We start from the raw sequence: 26208 nt of genomic DNA on the forward strand, positions 1-26208 counted from the left end.
CTCCCCCATTGATTGCCAGATAAGAAACTTTAACCAGCCACAGCCATAAGCAAACCCTGCCAAATCTGAGTCGGGGGTGGGGGGCGGAAGGGGTACTGAAAGCTTTATTTAAAAGGTTCTGCAGCTTTCACGCAAGCCTTAGTTCGGCGACTGTGAGGAAGGGCGTCATTGGTTGCTGCTGTACTCTACAGGTTGTGGGGAAAGCCACCCAGGTCCTGCAGCAACAGCCCCCAAAGCTGTGCCAGAAATTAACGAGGGAAAGGGAAGGCAGAGGCTGCAGTATATCTCCACTGTGTTCTCTCAGGAGTTTAGGCGGGGATGTGGAGCTAGGAGGTTCGCCTTGCCTGCTCTATCCCGGGGTGACCCTGGCCTTTGTCGGGGGAGGGGGGAGGCTGGTTGGGCTCTCGCTATTTGTGAGGGGAGGAGGCAGGCCAGCCAGAGGGTCGCGTTCCCGAAGATGCCATGCAGGTTTCTATCTTCGCACTGCTGTGGTTTGAGTGTGTGGAGATCTATGCAATTGTGGCTGTCGAAAGACTTTGTCCTTGGCTGTAGGAATAGGCTGACTCTGCTGGAGTGTTTGAGATGCCGGCCTTGGGATGCCTCTGGCTTGGTTAACTGGATGTTCACTCCACCCGTAGATCAGGCTGAAATGCGTTCGCTGTTTCCCTAAAGTTGGAGTGGAGTAAATCCGAAATTCCTTGAGGGCTGAAATCTGCGGGGAAAGCAGAATGCTATTTCTAGGTCTGAGCCGTAGCCCTTGCAAAGAGCAGGAAATGAACCAGGATCTTGGCTCCAGGTCCCCTCCCTTGCCTCGCAGAGGGAGTCCTGCACTCGGTCAGCTCCCTGATCCTTTGCACTTGTTGACGAAGTTGGTTGGAAAGCATGCTTCCCTTATTTCGGGAAAAGTGTTTCTGTGCTTCCGTCTAAATTGTAAACTCCTGTATTTGCATGGGAGTTGGGGGGGAGGGGGAAGAAGGGAAGTTCTGCTTTTTCTAACATCTATTTTACAAAAAGGCCTTTGCAAGATAGGATGTGTTCATTACATTTACCTTGGACAGACTGGCTAATCAATGAGCTGTTGGAACCCCGTTTTGTTCAGTACTTTTTAATTGATAATGAATCGGCTGAAATAATCCGATTCTTTTCTCTCCGTTGGTAAAATGTCGGAGTCGTTTGTGGAGGCAAACAGAAGAAAGAATGCCAGGTTCGAGTTTCTCCTACCACCTCCCCCTCCCCAACTTCAACTCCTTATGAAACTTTCACCCAGGTAAATAGAAAAACTGAAGCTCTCCAAGAGGCTTGGTGGACCCCACTAAACTCACCTCATTGGGTGTGGCCAAGAAAGGAATCCATATACAGTATACTTGTCCTCCCTCCCTGACACTCACCACTCTCTCTCTTCCTCCCTTCCTCCTTCCCTCCCTCCCTCTCTTTCCCGCCCCCCTCCTCCTTCCAAGTACCCAAGCAAGGAAAAATACCTAAGAAAAGCACCTAGCATTTGCTTTCTCCATAGTGTTTCCCTGGATAAATCTCTTCAACTTTGAGAAAATACACACACACGCACACAACTGGATACATAATAATCCATTACAATTTGCAGAAGATACAAAAAGTAATCATACTTTGACTCAGTAATCTCAATCCTGAGAACATGCTCTTAAATGTCAAAAAGGAGTAAAAAGAAACTATCTATTAAAAAATATTTATAGCACCATCATTGGCAATTGCAAAAACCTAGAAGCAACCTAGATGTCTCACAATTGAAGAGAAAAAAACATAGCTGAGCAAATTGGGTTAGGTTAAGATAGTAGAATTTCATAATATAATTAAGATTGATAAATCCAAGGAATATAAAGAAAGCTGGAAAGACCTTTATGGAACAGTTTAAAGCAGAATCTTTGAAGAACAGTTTACTCTACATGTTCTGGGTGAAAGGGAAAATGTAAAAGTTTGGGATGAACAAAAACTACTGAAGGGGACTTAAGTTGTTATGAATCTGTTATGTGTTGAGATTTATTTATTCCAATGGCAATAAATGTAAAGTAAGTTGAATTGAATTTTTTTTTGTTTAAAATTAACTTTGAAACACCAATTAAAATAATCTCTTGAATTTATCTAGAACTAAAGTGGGGTTTTTTTCTCTAAGAGATTTTTTATCTATCACCTGGGTGAGATAGCTCATATTACACATGTGAAAGTTGTTGCACAAAGGGTTAAAGTGACTGCTTGAGATCACAACAGCAAGTCAGTGGTAGAAGCAGATCTAGAAACTAGGTTTTCAACTTTCCAATCCTGTGCTCTTTCTACTATACCACAGCATGCCCCTGTAGATAGCTAATGGAGATGGAACCATTGGCACCACTAATAAGCTCATGTTGAAACTGGCTAATTTCATAAATCACTGGATTCAGAGCAGGGAAGTACCATATAAATCACTGAATCCACCTATCTCTCCACTTCCCTGTCCCCCTTCTCCTCCCCATATGTATGTATGCATATGTGTATATATATGTGTGTGTTTGTGTCTGTGTGTGTGTGTGCGTGTGTGTGTGTGTGTGTGTATGGAGAGAGAGAGAGAGAGAGAGAGAGAGAGTGTTGCATACCCTCTTTGTCACTTACTATCTATGTGATCCTGGGCAAATGATTTAATCTCCCCAAGCCTAAATTTAGTCATCCATAAAATGAAGAGGTTGGACTATATGAATCCCTCATAGTTCTAAATCTGTGATCTTCATGGAAATGAAGGTTGTAGATGAGCTCTGAAGGATGGTCAGGATCTGGAGAGAGAGAAGAAATCCCCCCTGAGTGAAGTGACCAGAGTAAAGTGGAGTTGGAGAGGAGCAAAGACCTGGAGGGTACTTATGAGATGGAATGGAAAAGAGAATGGACAAATATCTGAGCAAAGTGTTTTAGCCCCTCTTCCCCCAATGCCATCTGTGTTGTTAGCCACTTTGTCTTCAGAGTGGCCAGTAAGAAGGAGGTCACTGGCCATGTTGTGGATTCACAAGCCATTTTGGAGAGGAGGAGCCCTATGTGATACCCATCCCACAAAAAAACCCCCCAAAAACAAAAACTTCTACTGGCAGAATAGTATCAGCTGTTAATTAAGAAAGAAAGTGACCTTTTGCATGCCATATCTGCTGTAATCACAATGCAGCAGAAGTTCATAGAATCATTTGACTTTTAGAGCCACAGGAATCATAGCAGTCCTGTAGTACAATCTACTCATTTTATAGAAGGGGGTGGGAAGAGAGGGAGAAGGAGAAAGAGAAAGAAGAGATTAAAGAGAAGGTAATTTGCTGAAATCTAGGCCAGGAAGCTAGGTCTTCTGATTGTCAGTTAAGTTCCATTTCCAATGAACTAGGTTGCTTAACTGTTCGTAGCCAATATCCCACAGCAGCCTGAGGGTCCTGATGGACTGACTGGCCACAATTCATTTGAGTAGAGGCAAATCCTGACATTCTAGCCTCTCTGTTTTAGTTGGCCCTTTATATCTGTTCAAATAAAATGATGTTGGATCTTTTAAAAGACATGCAGAGCAGCAATAAATATTCAGGGCCATTTGGGCTATTTAATTCTCTTTCTGTCTTGAACAGTATAATAAGTTTAAGATAACTGCCTCTAAAATTAACCATCCTTTTAGTTTTTTTCTTGAGAAACATGCCCCGATAAATCTTTTCTGGAGAAGTGAATGTCATATCAAGTGGAGTTTGAGGGTTTTCCTTCACCTGGGCCATCCAGACTAGGATTGAAAAGACTTTTTTTTTGGTCTCCTGTGTTTGAGATCAGGAGATTATATCATACTTCATTCAATTTCAGTAGTATCAGGAAAAAAGAGGGGTGCTTCAAAAAATTCAGATGACCATGGAGATAAAAGTGGATTACACCAGGATATTTGTTGGTATTTACACTAATTACACAGGTGTATAATGGTACACCACTGTTTGTTTGCTCAGTCCTCTCTCAGCCACCCCACAGTACAGGTTGGGCCAGTGAGATAGCTGTACAGTTTATTTTCTTTTGGCTGGGAACTGCAGGAGATGAATAGAGGGAGGGGAATCTGGGGTTGAGAGATTTCTGCCAAAAGCAATTTGGAGTCTCCTTCATATTAGTCAGAGATTGTATTTTTCCTTTCTGAAGCTGCCTGCCTCATACTAACTTCCTCAGAGTTGTGTGTGTGTATGTGTGTGTTTCCCTTTTCAGTTTTTTATTCTCTTGTTTGTTAGCTTTCTCATGACTTGGGAGAAATGAGAGAAAATATTAAGAAAGCAAAGGAAATAATATAGTGATAATAGATCCTTACAATAATCTTGCATTATTATTGCCCCCACTTTACAGATGAGAAAACTCAGATACAGAGAAATTAAGAGACTTGTCCAAGGCCACATAGCCACTAAGTGTCTGAGGAAGGATTCAAACTTGAATCTTGGATGTTACTACTTAATAAAAATAATACTATTGCAAGATTACGTAGAACTAATTTAACTAGAGTATAACAAATAATCGAAAGGAATATTCATCTTCAGTGGATGAATGCTTTAGTCCTAAAACTAGATTGTAAAATTAATTTTACTTTTCTCTGTTGTAGAATTATGCCTGGAATTTTTTTAAATTGCCTTTTTCCCTTTTCTGAAGTCTTGCTCTTTATCCTTTTCTTAATGTGCTCTTATAGTTCATAAAAAGAAGAAAACATGCTTAAATTATCATCTTTGATACAGATATCTCCCAAATCTAGATCTCTAGCCCTGGTCTTACTCCTGAACTCCAAAGCTACAGTCTGCACAGGACACGTCCAACACGATATCCTACCAGCTTCTGAAACTCAATATGTCCCAAACTGAGCTTATTCCCTGTAAACCTGCAATGCTAGTATTATTATTGCCTATGATATCACCACTCACCCCCTTGGCCCATATTTGAAACTTTGGTATTAAAAGAGCATAAAAGTCAAGGCTGAGTGGAGCCTCCAATCTTCCTTTCTATGGTCAATTCATTTTATTTTCCTGGATGTATTTTAGGTTCAAGTCAAACTATCCTGTTTGCTTTTCCTGAATTTGAAATTGCATCTCTCACCTCTAGGATCTTTTCCAGGCTGCCTTAGACCTTCCAAACCTGTTGACCCCCTCCTCACCTCTCTCTCTTAGACATCTTAGTTTCATTCAAGATTCAGCTCTAGTCAGTTTCTTATAGAATCCCCCTAGTTCTTAGTACTTTCTCCCATCTCAAATTATTGAGTATATACTTGTATGTTTACTTCTTGTATCTCCCAAATAGAAAGTAAGCACCTGAATCCTGAGGACCTGCCTAGTACTTTGCAAATAGTAGGTGCTTAACAAAAGCTTATGAGAACGGATTGAATTATTAAGCTCATTTTACAGATGAGGGAACTCACACTGAGAAAATCCTTGACTTTAAAAGGTTACACAGGTGGTAGGGCCAGGATTCAAACCTGTCTCCAAATGCTGTTTCCACTACACCTTGCTCTCATTGGAGTAGAGATGAAGGGTGAAACAATGGTTGCTGCCTCCAAAAAAAACCTAGACCTCTCAAATCCATCCCCTCCTCTCTAGCATTCTCTATGTATCCTAGGCCATTGCCACGAACCTGGACTACTGCAGTAACCACACAACCAAGACTTCCACCTTTAATCTCTTCTTCTCCAAACCATTCTTGATAGTACTGCTAGATCAGTCTTCCTTTTGTGGAGGACTCTTTACCGAAAGGATAAGATTCAAATCTCCTTGACCCTGAAAGACCTTTCCCAATATGGTACCACCCTATCTTTTCAGACGTATACTTGACTCCAATTAAACTGCAATTTTCCCATCTCTGATTTTTTTCTCACACTGTCTTTGTGTGAGCCTGTAGTGTCTTTCTTCATCCTCTTTACCTGTAAAATCTTACTCATTCTTTATGAGCATTTCAAATGCTACTTCCTCCATGAAGGCTTCCTTGATTCTTATCTTCTGGCCTCTCATGACATGTAGTTTTATGCTTCCTCTCCATCAGAATTTCTCATCTTTGTTCTTTGTTTTTGAAGAGGATCATGACATCAGGTAGACGATGACATGACTTACAGATGACTTTGATTTGAGTGAGGGAAGACTGTGCAAAGTCACCAACCTCACTTTCTCCTCCAGAGCCATCTGCGTCCAGTGGCCAGATATTCATCAGGGTGACTGGAGATGGCCCAGGATGTGCTGGGAGACCTTGGCCCTTTCAGGCTAAAGCCTTTTCAGGTATTAACTTACCGTGAGGTAACATCCATTCAGCGAACAGGCCTCTTTAAGAAGTGAGTCAAAGGACAGCCCCTTTAATTAGAAAGAAAAAAGAAAAAGAAAAGAAAAAAACAAGCTGGGAAGGGAAAACCCTCAGAGTTGCTGTTCCAAAGAGAAACAGTTACCATTGATTTTCATTCTAAGCCAGGAGGGCCCAAAATAATTTCTACTTTCTATTGGAAGGAAACAATATGTACACAACAGACAAAAGTTTGGGCACTGGTTTCTGGGAGGAAAAGAGAGTGATTAGTACAGTTATCCCGTAAGTTAGGGGCTCTTAACTTAGAGTCTGAACTTTTAAATATAAACATATATGACTATATTTCAATATAATGGTTTTCTTTTGCAATCCTATGTATCTTATTTTATGTATTCTGAACATTATTCTGAGAAAGGGTCCATAGACCACCCAACTGCTGAAGAGGTCCGTGATACAAAAAAAGGTAAGGATACTTGCTTTTGGAAGTGGTACCTGAGAGTTGTGAAGGAAGGGAGGCATTCTGTATGGCAGAGGTGGGGAAGGGGTACATCCCAGGTATGGATGACAGCCGTCAAATGATGAAAGTAGGAAAGATTATTCTTCTGCCTTCAACAGAGAGATTAGGAAGGAGACTATAAACTCATTGAAGGTAGCAGCTGTTAAGAAAATGTTATATCTCCCTTAACCCTTAGTTTCAGTGTTCTTCACAAAAAGGTACGTAATAGATATCTGTGGAATTAAATTGGGACAAATCTCATCCTTCCCCAGATACATTCTCTCTCATGTCTGTGTGACCAAGCAGGAGTTGATGGGGTTTTTCCTAGGCAATAATGCTGCTGCTTCCCCCTCTAGCTGTTGGAGGTTTTGGACCTCTCTGATCGATTCCATTGCAAAGTAATCTTTCCCTTTTCATATTTTCCCAGAGTACTTAGTTTTGATCTTTCTTTTCTCTCTGGCAGATTTTACCTTTTTTTCTTCTACTTATTCCAGATTTTGCCCTTTAGAGTAAGCTTCTTGAGAGCAGAAACTGTCTTTAAAAAAAATTCTGTATCTCTAGAGTCTGAAACATAGCCCTTAATGATGTTTATTGAATCAAACAGAACTGTGTTCACTGATGTGAGAATCAGGCCATTTGTCTGCTTAGAATGGGACCATTCCCTGGTCCCATTTCATTGGGAGAGTGATGGTCTTCCTGTGTCACAAGATTGATTTGTCTCTTTTGTTTCAGCCCTTCAGTCACTTCCCAAGAAATGCATCCTTTCCAATAGCATCTTCCCATAAAATCAGTTCATTCCTTTCTCCTCTTGTATTTGACCTTTTTTTTTTTTTCAACAGAAAAGATGTGTACTAAATTTAAGTTTAGTATTTTGGAATCAACTTTGTCCTTTGTATTTAACATGAGTTTTGTTAAGATCATACAATCCAAGATTTGGAGCAAAAAGACAGGTTAGAAGTCATCCAGTCCAGCACCCATATTTTGGAGATGAGGGCCAGAGAGGTTGTGTCCAGTATCACACAGCCGGTGTATGATTGAAACAGAATTTGAACCCAGGACTTCCTAAATCTATGTCCATCTTCTATACTTCCCTGCCCCCGATACCTTTTACTGTTCTTTTTGTCTACACTTTTACAGTCATGTGTATGTTGATCTTTTGGTTCTGCTTTCTTCACTTTGCAACAGGTCACACAATTCTTTCCAGATTTGTCATCCCTCAGGCACAATAATATTCCATTACATTAAAATACAATAATTCATTTGGCCACCAGTCAGTCATTGGACCATAATTTATTTTTACTGTTCTGCTATTATAAATATTGCTGTGGTAAATATTTGGGTAAATATGGGACCTTGGAAGAACACTGAAAGAATTTATATTTTTAGCATAGGTGTAACTTCTATTGACAGATCAAAATGTTTCCTCATCTTAGAAAATTATCTCTGTGGGCTGCTGTGACCAAAAACAATTTGACACCCTGTGACCTGCTTTCTAGTGAGTAGCTCTTTGGACCTTCATTTTGCTGATCCTTGGATGACAGGCACACAATCTCTCAAGGGGCCAGGTTGGACCTTCAGGAACCCAAGGTCACCTGCAATTCATATTGAGGCGTTGGAATAGAAAGAATATTGAGATTTTACCTTGAAAGTCTTTTTTAGATAGATCCATTATGTGGTTGACATTGACCTTGACAAGTTAAATGCAAATAAGATCCAAATATAAATAAAACTTTTCTAAATGATTTCCTTTAACTCTAGGACAATTCTGAGGTAGATGCTCATGGGAACATAGGCTTTAATTCACTCCCTCTCTCTCTCCCTTTTCCCCTATCAACCCCACCCCCTTCTCTTTCTTGCTCATGTTCTTGCCCTGTAAGATAATTTGGATAGACTAGGAACTCTGGATTGTTCTGGCAAGTTTTTGCCAACCAGTTCCAAGATGATGATCTTGATAGGGTTGCTTCATGGTTTGTCCATGTTTTTGATGAGTTGATAGTGGAAATTATTGGGAGGATAGTGGTTAATAGATTCTCTATGAAGACTCACACCTCCACCCTCCCATCCCAGCCCCACTCCCCTACTATATCCCCAGCCCTGAAGCTATAGAACAAAGGAAAACCTTGAATTTAACACAGGAAAATTTCTATTAGCCAGACCCCAGTGAAATGGTGTCCCAGTTAGACAGAGATTGGTGGGGGCTGGGAGGAATAGGGTAGGTCAAGAAAACTGCTTGGGAATAAGCACTTAACCTTTGAAGAAAGAAGAGAATTACAAGGAAAGTTCATTTTAGGAATTTATCTAAATTTGTAGATGTCTTGGGATCAGTACAGAGTTGCAGCTTGATAAAATTACCATTTTCCACTGCTTCCTCAAATGAGATATTTGTCAAGTGCTTAGCACAGTGCCTGGCCCATAGAGCTATATAAATGTGAGCTATAAGATCTTTTCCAGCAAACAGAATCACAGACTCTCCGTTTTTAAAAAGAAACTTCAGAAACCATCAAACCTGTGTGTGAACAAGAATCCCCTTGACCACATCTCCAACAACTGTTTATTTGGCCTTTACTTGAGATACTGAGGGGAAAACCATTTCCTACCTCCTAGACAGTTCAGTTCTGGACTTATGGACAGCTCTAATTCCTAAAAGAGGCAGCTAGGTGGTGCTATGATAAAAGTTCAAATGCACGTACTAGCTGTGTGACCCTGGGCAAGTCACTTTACCTTGTTTGCCTCAGTTTCCTCATCTGTAAAATGAACTGGAGAAAAATAGTAAACCACTCCAGTGTCTTAGCCAAGAAAATCCCAAATGGAGTCCCAAAGATTTAAACATAACTGAAATGACTGAGCAGTAACAGCAGTAACTGCTAAAAGACTTAACATAAACAAAGTGACAAACAGGAAAGAGCATCAGATTTGGTTCCAATCTCAGCTATGCCATTTATTACTTATGGGACTTGACATCTCTGGGTCTCGCTTCCCTCTATAAAATAAAGGAGTTGAAATATGGTATGGTGGAAAGAATGCTGACTCTGGAATCAGAGATTCTAGTTCAAATAGTGTTTCTCCACCCCACCCCACCACTACCTGTGTAGCCTTGAGTAAATTGCTTTGCTTCCCTTGAGCTTCCTAATAGTACAAGAAGTTTGGATCACGCAGCTTCTGAATTTCCTTCTAGCTCAGTATCTATGATCCTCTGACCTCTCAGATCCCCTTCCTCCTCTAAATCTATTGGCATAAGCCTCAGTCTGCTTCTTTGAAACTCCTTTCCGTTGTTCCTCATGCTTCCTTCTTGGGTCAAGTTCTTCTTCCAAATGGCAGTCACATTATATTTTATTATTATATATTAATTATTAATTAATTAATATTTATATATTATATTTCCTAGCCAACCACCCAATTCTTCTTTTCTCTAAGGAAAGTATTTCCAGGACCTTCAGCTGATCCTCATATGTCCTCTTGAGGACTTTCTTCATCCTGATCCCCCTCTTCTGTAAGCTCTCCAACTTGTTAGTATCTACCTTAAAAGATGGTGCCCAAATGTGGTTGCCTTAGAGTAAGTTTCACCCAATTCTGTTGCTGTTCTGTCATGTTTGACTCTTTATGACCCCATTTTGGGGTTTTCTTGACAAAGATACTAGAGTGATTTGCCATTTCCTTCTCCAGCTCATTTTACAGATGAGGAAGCTGAGGCAAACAGAGTTAAGTGACGTGCCCATGGTCATATATCTAGTAAATGTCTGAGGCCAGATTTGAACTCAGGAAAATGAGTATTCCTGACTCCAGGCCTGACTCCAGGCCTGCCACATAGCTGCCCAATTCTGGATTCTTCCAACTACATTATCCTCTCCCCCACATTTTAAGATCACATGAAAAGTTAAGTATTTATTAAGTGCTTGCTTTCTAGATTTCATAGAGCCCTGAGTCAGATTTCCACCCTGCTAAGGTTTAGTAGAATACACCAGTTTTCACACAGGGTCCTTGTGCTCACATTTGTGTGACATAGTGATGACTTTCCTTGAATGTTCTGAGGACCATATTGTAGGAAGTGCATCAACAAGCTAGAAAACATCCAAAGGAAGACAACTGGGACTGCGAAGGACCTTGAGGTCAAGTCACATGACTGTCAGTGGAAGGAACTGGGGATATTTTGTCTTGGAGAGAACACTTGGAGGGGAATGTGTTAGCTATCTTCAAGTACTGGAAAGGCCATCATTTCAAAGGTGGATTTAATTTATAAAGTATAGGGAAGAGCTAGAAGCATTGGGTACAACTTGCAAAGAGGCAGATTTATACTTTTAAAATTTCCTAATAATAATAATAAATTATACATATGTGGCATTTCATGTTACTCCATTTTTATTATTATAACAACCCTGGGTGGTAGGGAGGGAATATATTATCCCCATTTTATAGGTACAGAAGCTGAGACTCATGGTCAAAAAAGAACACCAGAGGTAAGATTTGACCTAAGTCTCTCGTCTCTCAGTCCAATCCACTTTCCATCATACTGTATATAACATCTTTTTAAAAGATTTTACTTAATTTTTAATTTATGAAATAAAACAAGCATTTCCATAACCTAGTAGAATAGAAAAGATGATTTCATATGAAATTACAAATCTATTATGAACAACTTGCTACTTCTTTTAAATATATAATAGAGTTATCATGTAAATTTCTTTTTTCCCTTTTTTCCCTCCCCCTCATCTTAGAGATGATTGCCATTAGACACAAATATGTGTGTGTATATACGTGTGAATCCATATATGCATATATGTACACATATGTAAAATCATCCTCACATACTTCTATTTATCAGTTCTTTCTCTGGATACAGATAGCTTCTTTCATATGTTCTTTGTAGTTAATAGGGGCATTTATGATAGTCAAAATGACTTAGTCACTCAATGTTATTCTTAAAACAGTGTTGGTGTTACCGTATACAATGTTCATTGGGTTCTCACCATTATTTTGTGCAAATCTATCCATGTTTTTCTAAAATCAACGAGCTCATCATTTCTTATACAATAAAATCTTACAGTTAAAAAACTATTTTATCAGGCACCTACTACATCCCAGGCACTGTGCATAAGAACCTTGCAGATGGGCAGGATATGTATTAGTATTCCCATTCTCCAGATGAGGAAACTGAGGTGCAGACCTTGAACCTGTTTGTGTCTTCTGACCCTAAGTTTGGGGCTCTTTTGACTCTACGTTACTGTTCTAACAACTGAAGATAGTCCAAAGTGAACTAACTTACTTAGGAGGGAGAGAACCAGTTTTTCCTCACTGAAAGTCTTCAAGAAAAGGATGGATAATTCTTTGTGGGGATATTATAGGAAAGAGTTCTTATTCAGGTAGGTCAGTCTCTGAGCTTGCTTCCAACTATTAGCTTTTGTGATTCTGTGAAGTATTATATCCATTTTACAGAAAAGAGAACAGAGGCTGTGTCAGGATTAAATTGCATGTCCTCCTACTCCAGTTTTCTCTTTCCTTCATCCTTGCTATCCTGCCTCCATACAAGCATAATGAAGGATTTGTAGGATAATATGGGTGAGGGAGAGGGGGAAATTATAGTGAGACAAGCCTGGAGGCCAAAAGAGTGAATCTGTAGGGTTGAAATTTTGGTAATAAGGGAGCTAAACAGGGAAGGGTTTGTTTTGTTTGCTGGGTTTTTTGTTTTGTTTTGTTTTGTTTTGGGGTTGGGGGAGAGGGAGAAGAGGATCTCAGTAGTTTTCTTCTTCCAGCTCAAAATCTCTGATCTTATGAAAGGACTCTTCCCTGGATCCCTAAAATTATACTCCCAAGGCTGCCTCAATTTGGAAGGCCCCCTTTCAGTAATTCCCCCTTCTCAATGCTGGGCCCATTGTTGGTTTTTCAATGTGGTCCTTGGTCCTGGAGTGAGTCTTAGACTTCCCCTCCTGCCCCTTTTCCTCTCTGGCTTCCACCTGGTGCCTGGAGAAGGGTGAAGGAGTGGGAAAGGTAGGGCTTAATTCAGAGACTAGCTCTCAGCTCCCAGGCCTTGGGCTGCTTCCCATAATACTTGCTGGACAATTCACAGTACAGCTGTGTTTTGAGGGCTGAAATAATAGTTTATTAAAGCTATCGGAGGGAACGAAGTGGGGTGGAGTGAGGGGAAGGGTTGCATTTCTGCCTTCCAACAAGAGAAAAGCCAGGTGATGAAACAGGAGGCAGGGCCTCGAATGAACTTAGCACCTTTCGTTTCCCAGTGAATAGGCTCTGATTATATTAGAGCGGCTGCTATAGTGTGCATTGAAAAAAAACCATTTTTTTTTTAAAGGAATAGCAGTGAAAGTCCAATTGAATAGGAATGAATGCCTCAGAGGCCTGGGCCTGCAGAACAGGTGACATTCTAGAAGGGGAGAGGTAGCAAATAAAAGGAAGTGGGCTTGACTTGCCTTGGACTTGTCAATGACTCCTTCTCACTTGGCAGCTTTTAAAGAAGCAAGTTTAGAGTAGCGTTTTGTGTGTGACTGTCTTTCTTAAGCATTGTTTTTACCCATGTAGGTGGAAGGAGGTGCATGTATCTATCTCTGTGTGTCCTAAAAACTATCCTATGCTCTGGGATCTTTGTTGTCTGAAGCCCTGTGTCTCAACCAGAATGTCTGGACATCTTAAAGAGATACCAAGCCATCCCAAGTGTGTTTGGGTTTCATTCACTTCCCTCTCCTTACTCATTTCCCTTTGTCAGTTTTGAACCTTAACAATATAGATGAGCTGCCACAAAGCCAAAAGGTGGATGAAATTTATCTTTAGTTCCTACCTTCTTCTCTGGTCTTTATGCTGTCTCCTGGAACGTCATATCAAACACCCCCACTCCCACCGCCACTCCCCAGGTAGTCTGTGTATTCCTGCTGGCCTAAGCAGTTAGCCTGAAGCCCAGGGCAGACAAATGCACACAATCTAGATCTCCTGCTTACTTTCCCCAAAATGTACAAACTCCAAAATTTCCCTACCCTCATGTCAAAATCTCCCATTCATTCTCTCCCTACCACAGACCTCAGGTAGGCGTTAAGAAGAAAGCATTCTGAATCTCCTGGCTATGCAAATGTGAGGTGTTAGTGTCAGCCCCTACCATATACATCTCTTTTTCTTTTCTTTCTTTTGCCCTCTCTATTTTTTTCCTCCTCTTCATCTTCCCCCTTTGCCATTCCTTCTCTTCGTCTCCCTTTATCCTTTCTTCTCTGCCTATGCTTTGAACTACTGATAGTTCTAACTATGACTAGTCCAGCTGATTCATACTACAGAAAATCTCTGGAACAGAGTGGGTGGTTGGAGTGCTGATGACTACTGTACTTAAATGTTATAGAGGGAGATTGACAGCCATGCTCCCTTATCAGGGGTATTCCTAGAGAGTCATACTATCCCTGTGTTCTCCAAGAGGAAAATAGATAACCTATTTCCATGGGGAAGGGTGAGACTACCCTCCCATCCATGTAAACTTGCAAAAGAGTCCATCAGGATATACCAGGTAGGTGTCCAACTCACAAATTGGAAACTTGGGTTCCATGGTAATAATATTAGCCTCCTAGCTTCCCTGGCTTCCATCAATCTCAACTAAAATCCTACCTTCTGCTAAAAGTTTTCCCCAGTCTTTCATCTAAGGGCCTTCCCTGTGAAATGAAATTGTTTCCAATTTATCCTGTATACATCTTGTTTGTACACAGTTGTTTACATATTATCTTCCCCGAGGTGACAGCTCTATGACACTAGGGGCTTTTATTTTTCTTAACCTTTTTTTTTTTTATCACCAGTGTTTATCATAATGCCTAGCACATAATAGGCACTTAATCACTGCTAGTTGACTGGCTGTTTGATATGATAATGAATACCAGGTGCTTGCCAACAGCAGCAGGAGACTACAAGCACAAATCTGGAGCTTCCCTCTTCCTCCTGTTTCCAGTAATCAAACCTAAATCCCATTAAAGGCATTCAGTGCAATATGAAGCTGTGCTCCGGATATCTAGTGATCAGGATGATATCCTAAGGTATCTCAGTTGCCTGGACCAGGCAGGTGTTTCCCAGATACCAAAGCCACTGGATGATCTTTTTGTTTCTCTGTGATTCTAGCCTATTTCTTTTCCGTTCTTTCTCCATCAAAATAACAACAATAATAATAACTTTCTTGGAGAAATCACTCATTTAAAACCACACCACTTTAACATCACTAATTTAGATTATATCCACAGTTACCTACCATGACATGTATATAATCTTGTTTATTTATTTACTGGAAGTCATGATGTATGTGGTATAATGGAAAAAACACCTGATTTAGCATCAAAGATTTAGGTTTGAATCACTTAACCTGTCTGGACCTAGTTTTCCAGGGTCAGTGGTGGTGTAGTACATAGAGTGTTGGATCTGGAAATAGTAAGTCTTGAGTTCAAACTTGACCTCAGATACTAGTTGAGTGTCTTTGGTCAAGTCCCTTAATCTCTGTTTGCCTCAGTTTACTCAATTGTAAAATGGGGATAATAACAGCACCTACCCTTTGGGTTGTTATGAAGATCAAATGAAATATTTGTAAAGTACATAGCACAGTGCCTGGTACATAGTAGGAATTATATAAATGCTAACTATTATTATTATCATTATTATACATCTTGGGTAAATTAGGCTAGATCAGGGATTCCTATCCTGTGGTCTGCGAACTAGTTTTTAAAAAAATATTTTGATATCTGTATTTCATTATAGTTGGTTGCTTTTATAATCTTATGTATTTCATTTTATGCAATCAAAAACATTATTCTGAAAAGAGGTCCATAGGCTTCACTGGACTGGGTAGGGGGGAAAAGGGGTATCCATGACACAAAAAAGGTTACTAACCTCTGGACCAGATGATCTATAAAGTCTCCTCTAGCCCTGAATCTTCCTGTCTCCGTCTCTGCCTCTCTCTCTCTATACATGTGTATAATACATATATGTGTATATATACGTATATATAGTAGTGTGTGTGTGTGTGTGTGTGTGTGTGTGTGTGTGTGTGTGTAAGAACTATATCCAGGACTATATATCAACTACTTACAAGGTACACAAGGAAGTCATCTACCCAATGTACAACCCATAATAAGGGACACTTTTCATTGTTGCTTTTTATAAACGCACCTACTTTCAATGCCAGGATATCCCACTCATTATGGCACTGAGGGTGTTTGTTTTGTGATAAGTTGGGTCACATGTGTCACAGGGAAAGTCCGGGCTGCTGTCAGACCAAGAGTTATAGGCAACACCTGCCTCCTAGGGGTCCTACAGGTAGCTCTGGTAATAACATCCCTTGGCCTGGGGCCAACATCCTCCTCCACTCTTCTCCTGAAATCTGTTTTATAGCAGGTAGTGCCATAGTGAGGTTCTAGCCTATATTGTTTTATTCATTGTGACAAATCAGTGCATCTTGCTCAAAGGGGAGGGAACTGAGAAAAGATGGCATATTATTATTCAGAGAACATGGTATTAAGGCAATGAGACATCATTATATAAAGATTTTAGAGGGGTCTTTTACTGACAGAACAGAGGACATCTTAGTAGCATGGGCCAAATTTGCAAACAGATTCCAAAGATATAATGAGAGATGAATGAATGTGTGCTGTTACTGAAGACACCCATCTCTGGCCAGAGAGGTTTTCCAGATCCGTTTCCTCGTAGCAGCCTTTTGTGCCATCTGAGCATTCCTGAAATGCAGCATGAGCCTCCATTAGTGAAGACGTATCGTGCACTAAGGAAGGAGTTACCTGGCAGTGTGTCCAGTGTTTGGGGTGTAATCACTTGGAACCTCTCTTTGCCAAGATACTCCTCATCGGGGTTTGCTCACCATAGGGTAGATCAAAGGTCTGTAAACCTGGGGTCAGCAAACTTGTTTGTTTTTAATTTAATATTTTATTTCCCCCCCCCCAATTACATGTAACAGCAATTTTAATATACTTTTTTCAAATTTTGAGTTCCAAATTCTCTCCCTTTATCCCCCTGCCCCCCGTTCTGGTAAGAAATTTGACATAGGTTATATATTTCCATGTAAATCATGCTGTGAAAGAAAACACAGACCAAAACAAAAACCAGGAAAAATTTAAAAAGTAAAGAAAAAGTATCTTTCTCTGGAGATGGACAGCATCTTTCATCATAAGCCCTTCAGAGTTATCTTGGATCTTTATATTGCTGAGAATAGCTAAGTTATTCACGATAGATCATCATACAAATTGCTGAGTGAACTTGTTTTAAAAATATTTTGATAACTGTATTTCAGTATAATTATTTTACTCTATAATCCTATAAATGTTATGGAAAAAATGGAGATTAGTGAACTTGTTTTTAAAGTATTTTGACACCTAAATTTCAATGTAATTGTTTTACTTTGTAATACTATATATTTTATGAATTTAAAAGCATTATTTTGACAAAGGGTTCATAAGCTTCACTAGACCATCAAAGAAGTCCATGAAATAAAAAGGTTAAGAACTCTTAGTGTAGACATAGCCAATTGTCCCCCATTCTTTTACCAAGGACCTTTGGGTGGTGTGGTATAGTGGAAAAAGCAGTGAACTTGAAGTCATAGGACTAGATTTCAAATCCAGTTCTGCTAAATACTTGTGTGATGGTGTAAATCATTTAAGTGTTTTGGGCCTCACTTTCTTCATCTGTAAATGAAGGGTTTGGGACTAGATGACCTCTCAAATGCTTTCTTATTCTTTATCTATAGTCCTTTGATTCTATAGTTAGAAACAGAGGATGGAAAATAAACCCAACAGTGAGATAGCCTCTAGGACACTGGGTGCCTTGGGAGGTGGGAGGGGCACCACGGGGAGCAGAGTTAGAGGTAGTAAGGTATAGAAAAAGAAGCAGGAGACACAAAAGATTTCACATTTTTGCTGAGTCAACTCTTCTTGTTAATTTAGAAAGGTCTCTGCCACCCAAATCCTGGTCTCCTAAAATATTATTATCCATCTGCCCTGTCTTCGTGGAAAACAGAAACATAGGAGGGCCAACATGGATGCCCATGGAGGACAGACCAAGAAGTTGGAATTTGACCAGGATTCCACCTCCCATAATACCACCAAGCCATTCAGCGACCTTGGCCAAATCATTCAGTCCTTCTGTACCTTGGTTTCTCTGACCATAAGATGGAAATAATGCTACTGGGCTGTCTAAAGATGTCTATGAAATGTTTTCTGCAGTCACTAGAAAGTTCCTTCAAGTGTCCTCTCAAGAACCATCTAGGGCATGAAGCTTTCTCTTCTTTATTATCCAGCTGGCTTTTCCTTTAAGTAACTGTCAACTCTGCTGTAGTCATTTAAGTGCTAGATTTGGGGGTCAGGGAGTCCTGAGTTCAAATCCTGCCTCTGACATGAATGTTGTGGGCCTTGGTCAAGGTCATAAGGTCACTATGAATCTCAGTTCCCTCTTCTGTAAAATGATGAAGTTGGACCTTAGAAGATGACTTCTAAGGCCCTTTTCAGTTCCAAATCCATGATGATATAATCCAGGCTAATGTCTTAGTCTAGCCTTATTAGCACCCTTTTGCCCTCAGTGAATGCCATTATTCCAGAAGTCTGTTTCTCTCATGTTAGCTGCTTTCTAATGCCAGTAACAGTCTTTCTTCCCTCTCTCTAATAGTTACTTCCATTTTTCTTCTATATTTAGGAGGAATCTCTCAGAGCATCACCTCCTCCAAGAAGCTTTCCTTGAGTTCAATGCCATGCTAATTATTACTTTACTCAATAATTCCTTTAGTATTGCATATCCAGTTGGTAATAAATCATTTTATGTTTGTTATACTCCTTCATTCTCCTCTTTCAAGAGGTGGGGGACAATGGGTGTCAAATATTATATATACTGTTAGCTTATGACTTGATTTTCCTGATCTGCTTAGTTTCTTTTTTATTCTCTGTTACTCTCTGGGAGGGATTTGTGTATTTGGAAATGAAAGTGGTATAAAAGCAATAGGTATCTATGAAAATATTTGAGGCATCAAAATTAACTTAAAAAAATAACCAGCCCCAGTCCTGGAGTGTCAGCATCAGGGAAAAGAACCAACCAGAGAGACAGCTTAGACTCATCTTTCTCTCCTGGAGCCATCAGGGTCAGTGTTCCAAAACCACTAAAATAAACACCATTATTTTGTTAGTAAGTGCTTAATAAATGCTTGTTGATTGCTAAACAATCTTTAATTAAAATCCAAAATGCCTCCACTACCTGCATCCTGGTGACAGCCTTACCTTCCAACCACGCAGGGCACTTGCCAGATCATCTTACAGATCATCTTGCTACAATTAAGCATAATTACATTAAATCAGATGAGGGAAACTAGCAACAAAATGCTGGAAAGCCCAAAGGTGGTGATGGCAGTGGTGGCAGCAGTGACAGTGGTGGTGGTAATTGTCTTCAAGGACTATGTTAAAAATAGGATTTTCACCATTTGCAGCTCTTCCTGGGACACCTTCTGACTTGTCTCACCAAGAGGCTGTCACAGAGCACTCCATCTCCATTCAGACCTGGCTAGGGGAGAGATACCTCCTGCTCTGGATTTGTGAACTACAGTAAAATGCATCATTTTGTTGACACCCAGGAGAGCACACTGTTAGAAAGAGAAATACCCCAAAGCCAATGGTCCTATTAAAGCACCCCTTGCTCCTACTGGAGAAATAACAGGCCTCTATGGTTTACTCCCTTCACTCAGATTTCTCCTCTGAAAAATGAAGGACTTCAGTCTGGTGATTTCTAAAGTCCTTTTCAATTTTAAACACCCTAACATCCTGTGATCTTGAGGCCAATTTGAAGAGATAGGTACTGAAGTGAGTTCTAACAACCAGACTTGCCTCATGACCATAACTTCCTCCCCAGGCCTCTGGGGCTCTGAAAGGATGGAGAGGATCAGACTCTCCTGAGGGCTAAGTGTAAGGAAGTTTGTTGTTCCCAAGGACAAATGAGTGTGCCCACTAACCAAACACAGGCCCACTGGAGGGCAAACTATGGCCTTCATAAACACAATTTATTCTTTTCTTTTCATAAAATAGTATTTTCTCTTTTTCCTAGTTACATGTAAAGACAATTTTTAGCATTTATTTTTACAAAATTTTGAGTTCCATAATCTTTCTCCTTTCCTCCCCTCTCCCCTTCCTAAAACAGTAAGCAATTAACACAGTTGTTTTATATACATATCAATTAATATATGTTCCAGGCAGTCATTTGTAAGCAATGCCCCACATAAAGTAACTGCTCTTTAAGGCATAGAAAAGCAGCTATAATGAAGCACTTATCTCTAGATGAGGGCATTCCTATAGCCATAATTAAGCATTTAATTACATTATTTTCTTGTTTCTCATGTCTAAGTCTTATATTCCCAACTAGAGGGAAAGGTCCTTGAGGGCAGGTCTAATATATACATATACATGCATATGTACACACACATATATACATACATACATATACATATATATGTATACACACACATATATGGATGGATATATTTTATGTATTTATGTCTATGTGTAGATGTGTGTATATATACACATATTTACACACATATATGGATGGATAGATATATATGAGTATGTATATATGTGCATATATGTGCATGTATATATACATATATATACACACATACACATACACACTTCTGTTTAATAGTTTCCATTGTACCTACCCCCATTGTACCCAGCACTGGAATGAGGAAACCAGAAGCAATCAATAGATATGTATTGATGATAAAATCCAGCCACAAACTCAGCAGAGCCTCTCTCCCTCCACAATCTCCAGGCTCACCAACTCCTGCAGCTGCAAGGTAGGAGATACTGCAGGTGCCAAGGCAGGAGATGCCAAGGACTCCTCAGGAAGCAACTATAGGTCCAGACCCTTGCAGAGATCTGTACCTCCCCCTGCAAAGGGAGTCACCGACAAGGAAGGAATGTTCCAGCCCGGGAGGGGAGTGGCAAACTCCTTTAGTCTCCTCTAGGGTTCAGATCAACCCAGTAAATTAAAATGTTCTTGGAGGAGGGGAGGAGAGAGAGTTGCATAAGCTGCTCACATCCTGTGCCTGGTAGTGGTCTCTCCAGGTTTACCTGTTGCCAAGTGCTTTTGATGGGAGGGGAAGAGAGGTGGGGTAGGTGTCAGGGTTTTTTTTTTTCCTTCTCATGCTGGATGTGTTCTCTTTGTAGCTGATTTGACTTCAGTTCAATCTCTATCTGTGGGACCCTGGATGAGTCACTTAATCTTGAGAGACTCCTTTCCTATGAAAGGGAGCAAATTGTAGCAGAAAGAATATTCACTGTATCTTGAGTCACAGAACCTGGTTTCCAATCTTCATTTTACTACTGACTACCTGGGTGGCCCTAGGCTAGTTCCTTCACTTCAGGGTCTCCAGTTTCCTTATCTATAAAATGAAGGACATGAATTAAACAGTCCCTGATGGCCCCTTACAGTTTTAGATCAATAATCTTATGGCCTCTCTGGGCATCAATTTTCTCATCTGCTAAAAGAGAGAATTAAACCATATTTTCCCCTTTCCTTTCAATTCTAAAACTCTTCTATACTTTAAGGGGTTTTGGAAGACAAAACTATGAAACTCTTCCTGTTCTCAGCAGGGAAAAAAAAGAGAAAAATCTTTGTGCAAGTTAAATTAATTACCTCCTCCTGTCCCAATCTAATTGACTCCCTTTCCTACCCTTTTTATAACCCGATCCCCACTGAAGACATTTCAATAAGACATGTCATATACTTAGCACATACAATCTTCTTGCTCCCTGCCTGGACTGTGATTGGGTTGACGGTCCCTTGGTCTCTCATGTGGGAACTTCTGGATGGCTTTAGTAACAAAAGTGCCTTGGATTTAATGTACCCCTTTCTCAAAGGAGCTTTAGGAGGAAAGCATGACCCAAATGGGCAGTGACGGCTCTAGGGGTCATGGTGCAAATGATGCGCCACAATCCAAAATGGTTTTATTTGGGGGAAAGTGAACATCAAGAGCATTCTTAATAAGGGAAAATAAGGGGAAAGTGTGTCACAAATGGGTCAAAATATACATTAAAGGCAGCCCAAGGTTATTTGGAAGCAGAAATTTTCCATCTGGGACAAATAAGAGCTGGCGATCAGAGAGTGGGAAAGGATGGCACTAGTGCAAAGAAGAGTCCAATCAAAGGGATAATTGAACCAGGTGTAGGCAGGGCATAGCCTCCTCCATAGTCTCTAGTCCATGGAGACTAGGTAGAAGAAAACAGATCCTGAGAGAGCACCACTGTGATGGTATCTGAAGGATATTGGCCCAGAGTTAGGCAGGGGAAGGGAGCTGTTCTACATGCTTCAGGGTAGTAAAGGACCATGAGAGGCCTCAGTTACCCTAGCCTATTATGATGCTGTGTGAAAGAGGGGGAGAGGCCTTTCCTTGTCGGTGATAGAAGGGTGATTAAAGGCTGATTACATGGATATAAACATGGATATAAATCTCAGACTTATTTTCAATGAAGGATCTCCTAGTAGGATCAAAGTTTTAGAGGAGGAGGGCATCTCAAAGACCATGGAATCCAATCCCTTGCTCTGGCAGATGAGAAAACTAGAACCCAGGCCAAGGTCACATGGGTGGTGACCAGCCCAGGATTAGCATCCAGGGGGCCTCTGACTCTGGATCTAATTCTCTTTCCATTGTACCACAGGCCTCTCAGCAGCTATTGAATAAATGGGAATTCTTATGACATGAGGTGACGATACTTGTAGTAACTATCCTATAGGGCTGTTGTGAGAATCCAGTGACATGATATTATGTAAAGTGCTTTGGAACCATGAATCAACATGTAAATATGAAATTTTAATATTATTTCATATTAGTATTACATAGAATATCAATATATTAATATATTAATATTAATAATAACATTTTCTCCCACTGTGGTGCCCAATGCCCCAGAGCAAGGATACTCTTCCTGCCTTTTCTCTACCTAGCCTAATAATTCCTCAAGACTAATTCAAGTCTCACTTCCAGTAAGCCTTCTGCAGGAAAAATATTGAAGCCAATATGATGATTTAAGCTTTGGGCCTTTGAATTAAGCATTTCCCTCTCCTTACTTTCCTTTTAAAAGTGTAACGCACCTCCTCAAAGAGTCAGTGCCTAATATCTCAATTAGAATAAATTTGTGCAAGCTCTCTTTCCTTAGAGAAATGGCTAATGATACCCAGAAAGGATGGGAATGGGAGGAGGGGAGAAGAAGAGATCGGATGGAAGACAAACTGTCAACTAATCCAGTGAAAACTCCTCTTTCTCTTACTGGGGAAGGTATGTGGGTTGATCCATGTTATCTATTGTCCTAGCAGCTTCCTGAATCAGAATAGGGAAGGGGTACCAAGGTCTTTATTATTCCTAACTACATCCCAAATCAATGAATTCTGGATTAAAAAAAAAGATCCCAACCCAAATTTGGTATTATGTAGACCAAACATCTGAGTCATTGACTCCATTCTAAATGGTTTGGGAATCCATAGAGATATTGATTAGGGCTTCAGAGTGACTTGACTTTTGGCAGACTAAGAGCAGAAGTGAGATCCCAGTGATTCCTGAGTTCAAATCCAGCCTCAGATACTTCCTAGCTGTATAACCCTGGGCAAGTCACTTAACCCTATTGGCCTGAGTTTCCTCATCAGTCAGATGAGCTGGAGAAGGAAATGACAAACCACTCCAGTATCTTTGCCAAGAAAACCTCAGATGGGGTTGCAAAGAATTGGACATGACTGAACAGCAACAATAATAAATGTTAAAAACTTTTTTTAAAAGAAGGGGGACCAAAAGGGAGCCATATGTAATAAGACTGGAAAAAGCATCTGGAGCTAGATTATGGAAGGTTTTAACTGTTTGACAGAAGAGTTTGGATTTTTTCCTAGAGAAATCCATCCACTCCAGTTTCTTCCTTAGCAAAGTGACATAGTCAGAACTGTGCATTTAGGAAAACCACTTTGGTAGTTGTGTGGAGAATGGCCCAGAGGAAGGGAGACCTATTAAGAGGGGATTGCAATAGTCCAGGTAAGAAATGATAAAGGGTCCTGGGAGGGTGAGTAGATAAAGACTGGGCTTCAAAACCTACTTCTGACAGTAAATATGACTAGCAAGTCATTTACCACCACCACCACTCACCTTTCTATGGTACTTTGATGTTTGCAAAGCATTTTACATCATATCATGTCATTTGGTTCTTACAACAGCCCTATGTGGTAGGAACTATTATTTTCATCCCCACTTTCCAGTTGAAGAAACTAAGACAGGTTAAGTGAATTGCCCGGGGTCACAGAGCCCATAAATTTTGGAGGAACTTCTTGAAGTCTTTCTGACTCCAAGTCCAGCAACCTGTCCATTGCACAACCTACCTACTAGATATCACAGAAGGACTGAAGTCAGTACACAATGAGAATGTCCCTGGCTATTACCATTTTTCATTTAGTCAGGAGTTCCCAGACAATGATCCTTGACTGCATGAAACTTACAATCAAGTTGAGGAAACTACCCTAAGAAACAATTTGATAACAAGTACAAGAACTAAATAAAATATTAATATGTTTTTCCCAGAGTTAATCTGTCATGCTTTTCAGACTTTTGATTAACCTGTGATGAGCTACAGACTAGGCTTCCATGGCCTGCTAATGAGAAGGGAAATGAGTACGCTGAGTTTGGTTTCCAGGCAGGAATGCAAGGAATGTAGTTCTTCCCAAGATTGACAGCAGAGCCCCAGATGGGCTGGAAGTGCTGACGGGGCAGCTGTGCCCAGTGGGAACGTGCTTGTGGTAATACTTTGGCCTAGCTTCTGTTTAGGGTAACAAGGCAGAGGCAATTAGTCTATCTTCACTGATTCAGAAGATTAGTTGTAAACACTGTTCATCTTTTCAACTCGGAGAGAGAAAATGTGGCACAGGGCCCATGCCCTGAGTAAAGGCTAGCTTTATCCTTGGTTGGTGTTTGATAGCTAGCTTGGCACACTTATTACATATAGCCCTTGTACTTTACAAAGTATTTTCACAAACACCCAAGTAAACCTATGAAGAACAGCAGAAAGGCATTATCATTCTCTTTGGACAGATAAGGAAACTTGAGACCCTAGACTAATGATTTTTCTTCCATAGCAACTTTAGCCACTGTTGGTATCCAGGCTCTTGATGTTCCAAATCAATGCCATTCCTCCCAAATTTTGCCTTTCCCTTAATGTACCATAGTCAAAATCCTATAGGGACTTGATAAATGCTTCACTGAGTGATCCTGTGTTGAAGTGAACTGAATTAAATGTCACCTTCCATCAGTATCGAAAAAACAACTGAAATCATTCAGGGAAGTTTATGCCATTGTGATGTTTTTGTTTTTCAAAAATTTAAAACAACTCAAAACATTTTCATATCATGGGAAGAGAGGGTACTACCAAGGCCTCAAAGCAGGAGACAGAGCTTTGGTGGCTGCTGCAGCCATGGCGAAAGCCGCAGAGGCTTTGGCCTTGCCCACGACCCCACTGTGCAGTGGCTCATCAGGGTCAGGTGTTTGCATCAAAACCCTCCCTGTGGCTTTTCAGACCTTAGATTAGGCAAAGTGTGCAAACTGGTCCCTTGACACACTGCCTGACCTCCCCACTATAGCCACAGGAGAGTAGACATGTAGATTCTTTTTTATATTGTCAGCAAACATTTAATGGTGCATCCATTGTGTTCTTCACCCATTGATGGGCACTCTGGAGGTGTCAAAAAAAGAACCTGCATTCCCGGTCTAGTTGGAAGCATAGGAGATAACTGGAGAACAGTGCAAGGTAATATGACTAGATGGTAAATGCTATAGGGAAAAAATCAGAGTCTGCCCAGGTGGTTCTGGAAGACTTCTCAGGTTAAGGAGTTGGGGTTGATGATTTGGGATGAGTAGAAAGGAATGAAGGGAAGGAATTCAGAACAGCAGCATCAGAGTAGGAATAAGTTTAGTATATTCTGAGGACAGTGAGCCTAGCTATGGGGTTGTTGCAGCATAATGCATCCCATTCCTCCATTGTGTTACTGTTTTTGTTCAGTCATTCATTTCAGTTGTGTCCAACTCCTCATGACTGCATTTGGGGTTTTCTTGGCAAAGATTCTGGTGTGGTTTTGCCATTATCTGCTCTGGCTCATTTTACAGATGAGGAACTGAGGCAAATAGGGTTAAGTGACATGCCCAGGGTTACACCACTAGTAAGTATATGAAGCTGGATTTGAACTCAGGTCTTCCTGACTCTATTTTATTGAAGGCTGCTGTTAATTTGAGAAATGGCCTTCACAAAGCAGCTGAGGCAAATCATATCACAGTTTGGGCAGGGTACCTTGCTAGGTGCTCTGGTGTGTTCTTATCTCCATGAGAGCTCACTTTGGGTGAAAATATGTTCACAAGTAACTGCAGCATGTGACTGGATGCAGTAAGTATCCTAAGGGTGATATAGATTTAGTTCAGAGAGGGAAGTTAG

At 40.5% G+C, this 26208-nt stretch overlaps 1 protein-coding gene across 7 annotated transcripts in view; it reads left to right on the forward strand.

The window, feature by feature from the left end:
* ZBTB7C (zinc finger and BTB domain containing 7C) overlaps positions 1-26208 on the forward strand; it is a 505030-nt gene that overhangs the window by 362597 nt on the left and 116225 nt on the right. The gene's annotated exons all lie outside the window — the stretch shown is intronic.

Source organism: Notamacropus eugenii, chromosome 4 (genome assembly GCF_028372415.1).
Source record: "Notamacropus eugenii isolate mMacEug1 chromosome 4, mMacEug1.pri_v2, whole genome shotgun sequence".
NCBI classification, from domain to species: Eukaryota; Metazoa; Chordata; class Mammalia; order Diprotodontia; family Macropodidae; genus Notamacropus; species Notamacropus eugenii.